Source organism: Talpa occidentalis, unplaced genomic scaffold (genome assembly GCF_014898055.3).
Source record: "Talpa occidentalis isolate TD23 unplaced genomic scaffold, MPIMG_talOcc4v2.1 talOcc4.6, whole genome shotgun sequence".
Classification (NCBI taxonomy): domain Eukaryota; kingdom Metazoa; phylum Chordata; class Mammalia; order Eulipotyphla; family Talpidae; genus Talpa; species Talpa occidentalis.
The window spans coordinates 81,758,981-81,764,980 of record NW_023604972.1 but is presented as its reverse complement, the minus strand read 5'-3'; positions in this window follow the sequence as shown (position 1 = coordinate 81,764,980).

Genomic DNA, 6,000 nt, shown 5'->3' with positions numbered 1-6,000 from the left:
CTCTCAGCAGTGTATTTCAGCAGTCTGCCTGTTATGTTCCCTCCTATGTCTCTGGTGAATCCTCTCACCCTCCCCCTGCCCCCATCGTATCTCTGAACTGCACCCCAGCTCTTATATGCATAAATAAATAAATCCTTAAAAAAAAAGAAAAGAAAATCATAAAAATACATTTACTGTGCTGCCCTAAATTTATCCACGCTGTAAGTTTGTATTGCTTGTTTACAAAATGAATCACCTGTTGGTACCTATATCAACACTGTCGTATATGATGTAATACACTGTAGATATTAATAGGTTTATTGCTTTCAATGTACTTATTGAAAAAAGTCCATGTCTAAGTGGACCGATGCTGTTCAAGCTCATGTTGAAGAAATGGAGAGAAGCACAAGTTTGAAAGAACAACTTGCATCTCATCAAGTCCAAGTTGGTGAATAAACTCAATATGTTTGGGCCCTCCCTGGTGGCCTAGGGGTTAAGTCTCAGTGCTATCACCTATCACCTATCATCACATCCTCTGAGTTCGATCCCTGACCAGGGAGCACCCACATGGTGCAGCAGACCTCTCCTGTGTTGCCCGGTGCTCCCCTCAGCAGTGTATTTCGGTCAGTCTGCCTGTTCTGTTCCCCACGCTGTCTCTGGTGAATCCTCTCACCCCCTGCACCTCTGGCTGCTCACCCCGCACCCAGTTCTTCTATGCAAAAATAAATAAAAATAAAATCTTTTTAAAAAAAAAACTCATTGCGTTTATTCATTCCAGTTCAGAGCCTCCAGTTTGACCGGAGTGGGTGCCAGAGCAAGAGGAGGAAGGGCCAGCCCGGGGTCAGGAGGGACAGGCCCCACCTCTGGGACACTTCATGCTCTCTGGGCACCAGACAGCCCAGAAATCATGCCATTGGGCCTTTTGGTGATAAAGATAAGAAGCCCAGACTGGGCTCCCCAGACAGAAAATGGGGCCTCAGAACCAAGTCGAAGGCCCATGGTCCCGTGAGAGGCCCACACCGCCCACCAGGAGGACTCATGTCAGGGGCTCCCTGGGCAGGATGTTTGCCTTTCCTCCCTTCCTACAAGGAGATCTGAGTGGAAATGGCCTTTCTTCCCTCTGTTGCTGATGAGAACTTGCTGGCAGAGAGCCCTTTCAGCTTGCACTTCCTTCCCAGGGAAGCTGAAGCCGTCACAAATGAATTCCTTGCCTCGCACCAAGAATAGAGTAGCTGCAGCATAGCTCCCCTCATTGAGGCCCCTGCATTCTGGGTCCTGTGCGAACAATGCCTGGGGCCACTTTTGTCCCAACAAAGCAGGAAGTGGTCAGCCCAGAGCTCAGGGAAAGCCTGGGCATGGGTGGAAATGCCCCCTGGGCTTGCAGGGGCCCAGCTGCACGGTCCAGGTGAGGAGTTTGGATTGGGAGGTCAGGGCATGGAGAGGAACCAGGCCAGAGGGTTGGCAACTCCAGGCCCTCGCTGGTGGCCTCCACTGAAAGTCCAAAGTGAAGCTCTTATTCTGAGCAGCAGTGTGACAGTGGAGAAGAGACTTTCTGTTTCTGGATCTCAATTCTCTCATCCATAAAGCCAGGGTAATGATGTGAAGAGAGCAGATGGGATGATTTAGTAAGAACAAGTGTGGAAATGACCAAGAGCAGTCTAGGCACACAGAAGGTGAAAGTAGATGCTACCGGCTTACAATCCAAAGGCCAACATGCCTTTGGGCAGCCTTCCTTGGTCATGCTCCCTTTTGCCAGCATACTGATCTCATTGGTTAGTCTCCAGGGGTCAGGGGTGGGAGTCAGCCTGTGGCTAGGTGTGGGGTGTTAAGGGTGGACCTTGTCTTTCCAGTTTTACAACCAATTTTCTCTTCTACCCTCAGTGATGTTGGCTTAAACCAAGCAGACCCACGTGTGGCCCATGGCTAAGCCAGGCTGCCAATGTATTGATACCAAGGGAAGAAGTGGGAGAGGAAGCGGCAGTCCCTGTCCAACGTTTGGAGTGGACACAACACCCTGTCCAGGATGGTGATGCCCCCAGTTCTGATGCTCTCTCTCCTTGCTGGTAGGAAGCACACTGCCCTCTTCTGCAGGGTCCCCATTTTCTGAGTTCCTTGTAGATTGGTTCCTCCTTGTGTGTCCTCATCAAAAGGGTCACCATAACTGATTTTGCCCCCATTCTGTAGATGTCTCGGTGGGCCTGGGGAGATCTCAATGTCCTCTCAGTATGTGTTGTTTTGACAAGGGTAGCCTTCACAGCCTCCAACTGAGGAGGGATCAGGGAGAAGCTGAGCATGGTCCCAGTCTCCTGAGGTCTCAGTTCATCCCTGTTGTCAGTCTCTCAGAAAGTCTCCTGGCAAAGGACCATCACCAGCTCACTCGAAGGGGCAGTTCTGGCCTCTGGTTCAGACATGACAGCGTCACCACGACAGTTCCTGAGGAAATACACCTGGGGCTTCTTTTACACCATCATGCCACATGTGTCATTGCCAAAAGAGGCCCAAGGGGGGCAAGGATTTGGGGGACCAGGGAGCACCTACCATAGAAAAATGTAAAAGTTACAAAGTTGGGAGTTTAGATTAGAGGCTAGTCAGAGCGAGAAAGGCTCAAACTTGGTGCTGGGTTACCTGGTTGAAATGAGGTATGCTCCTTGCCAAATTGCAACAGTAGTTGTATTCTGTGCCATGAGTCATTTTCATATCTCTACGTTAAATCTTGGGTCTGTGGGTAAGAATCCAAATACCAGACCTTGCTCCCACTGCTTCCCCAGGTGGATAAGAGGCTTCGGCGCTGGGCCTGGGGTGCAGCAAGGGCTAGGCTGATACCTCACAGCAGACCCCTGGCAAGTGCGCTTCTCCCAGCCCAGTGATGGCAGAAGTGAGTGGGGATGCAAGGCATTTCTGAAGAGCTGCAGAGCTCTGGAATTGACTCCTAAGACGCTCCCAGGGAATAAAGTTGACAGAGCTCACTATTACCCAAAAGCCCGCTCATGGCACTCAAACTGGGACCCATCAGTGTTGGGAAAAGACAAAAGAAGCCCAGATGCCTCATCAAAAGAAAGACTAGATTTTGAGCTCCCTCAAGTCCTGACACCTTCTCCTCCTGGCTGGATGGACCCCTGCAATAAACACTTCTTTTCATAGGGAACTCGGGTACTCTGTTTCTTGATATGACAGAACTCTTTATTAAACCATCTTTAGCCAAAGAAATAAGCAAAGGCTGACAACATCCCAAATACACAGTAACTTCTCACAGCTGTCACGTTGTGCGCTGCAATCTTTGTTTGGGAATTGAGTGCCTCCACTCATTGAACACTCGTATACCTTCTTGTGCTTAATATTATTTTTTAATTATTTTTTTATTTATGCATACAAGATTCACCAGAGAGAGTGGGGAGCAGAACAGGCAGATTCACTGAAATACACTGCTGAGGGCAGCAGCAGGTGAGGCAGGAGAGGTCTGCTGCACCATGTAGGTGGCTCCCTGGCCTGCTGGGGATCGAACTCATGCTGCAGTGGCTGGCGATTGCTTGATAGCGCTGTGTCTTTAACCCCTGCGCCACCAGGGAGGCCCAATATTCTGCAACCCTTATAAGAACTAGGTGGATGACATTATTAGTTCCATTTTACAGATGAGGAAACATGATACAAATGACTTTTTAAAAACCAATGATTAGAATCCTCATACATTACTAGCATAATGTAAAATGCTGCAGCCACTTTGAAAACAATGTGACGGCAACTCAAAATGTTAAACATCAGGTTACCATGTGGCCATTTCTTCAACTTGGTACATACCCAAGGGAATGAAAACACACCTACACAAAACCTGTCCAGGAATGATCACAGCAGCAGTGTCATCATAGCCAAAAGTGGAAACAATGCAAGCTGAAGAATGGAGAAACTGAAGGATGGAGAAACAAAATGGTGTATCTGTACAATGGAATATTATTCAATAATAAAAAGAAACAAATTTCTCATGGATGAACCTTGAAAACATAAGGCTAGATGAAAGAAGTCAGACAGAATAGACATATATGATTCCATTTATTTGAAACATCCAGAATCTACAGAGATAGAAAATAAATTAGTGGCTATTTAGCACAGAGGGTGAGGAGGAACAGGATGACTGCTAACAGGAGTGGAGCATCTTTATGGAGCGATAAAGATATTCTAAATTAAGAGTTAGGTGAAATTGCACTACTCTGTAAAATATACTAGGCATTGAATTATAAACGCTAAAAGGATGACTGTTATGGCATGTAAGTTACATTTCAATAAAACTGCACTTTAAAAATAACATGTCTGGTTGAACTCTAATGGAGATCTGTGCCTACAAGTAACCATTTAATTTAATGTTTAGTGTTGCTTTTCAAGAAGAGGAACATGGGGATTATCTATGTTTGTGGTAGAAAGCACAGCACTGGCAACAGGCAGATGTGGACTAGCATCAACTTGAAAAAAAAGAATATTCTTAAAATTACATGAAAAAAAGAATCTCGATTTAGAGCTTTAAGTCATCTTCTAACTTAAAAAAAACTAAATTAAAAATAACATTAATTAAAATAAGCACATGGTATTAAATTCTTTCTTTTTAATCTTTTTTCCATTTTGTTTTTATTGAAGGACATTAGTTTACAACACTGTTTGGGTTTCAGGTGCATTGCACCTCAGCAACTGTACTTATCACACCACACCCTGTACCAAATGTCTAATCACCACCTAGCACAACTAATCAACCCCTCTAGTTAATCTCTTCCCCTCTTTCCCTTCTGGTAAAGAAATTCTAAAGATGAAAGTAAAAATGAGGATTCTCCCCTATATCTGAACCAAGCAGATTCCTTCCCTGGAAGTAAGCATTTAAAACAATTGCTTAAACTATAAACCAGAGACACACTGGGGGTGGGGGGCGTTGCATAGGGAAAATAACCAAAATGAAAATGCATACATTGTGCAAAAATGAAAAATGATGTAAGAATTATATAAAATAAAATATTTTTAAAAAATCAATGTGAAATTTCCATTGTTTCAAAATAAATTATTTTACATACTTTTAAAAAATAATAAAACAATTGCTTATATATTCTCAAGAGATATCTCCACCTAACAATATATTTAGGAAACTCTTCAATAGCTATAGTTTTATATATAGATTATATATATATAATATATATATTCTTCAATAGCTCTAGTTATTTAGAATTATGTATATTAATTATATATATAAGATGCACACACACACACACACACATATATATATATATATATATATATATATTCATGCTATTGTCAGTTACCTACAACAAAACAAAACAAGACATCATCTGACTTTCAGTTCTAAAATGTTTGGAAACAAGTGTTTGTTTTTCTTCTGTTAGTCTTAAAGAACCTCACATTTCAATAAAATATGTTATTTCTGCAGTAATGATACATAACATTTATATCCTGTTTTACAACCATAATTTCCACAGATGTTTTAATTTCTAGTCCTGTAGTTGAATGGGTTCACTATTCACCACCATACCTTTTGCCAAAGTTTCTCCACAGATGCCTTGGTTGACCATGACTTGTTTTTCTGCAGCTTCTTCAAAAAATGGTCAACAGAGCTGCTGGTCTTGCATATGTTGAAAATGTTGGTCTTCTGCTTTTATATTTGATCAACATTTTGCTGGGTTTTGTAAAACTCCTGGATTCCTCATATTTTCTTCCCATGATTTAAAAAGATATTTCTCATTGTTGGAAAAGCTTAATATCAGTCTGGTGTTCCTCCTCCAATAGGCAGCTTTTCCTTGACTACACAACGGGAGGCATACTTCCGAGGACACTCACAGGATCCTTCATCTTTGCAGTGTTGTTACTTACTATCATGTGATGCCTATTGGATCAGTTTTTCTTGGGAAGTGGTATGCCTTTTCAGAGGTGATTTGTATTTTTTTTTTTTTAGGAAATACTCTTAAATAATATCTTTGAGTATTTCTTTTCTAGGCTTTTTTTTAAATAGGGATACTATTTGTGGATCTCATT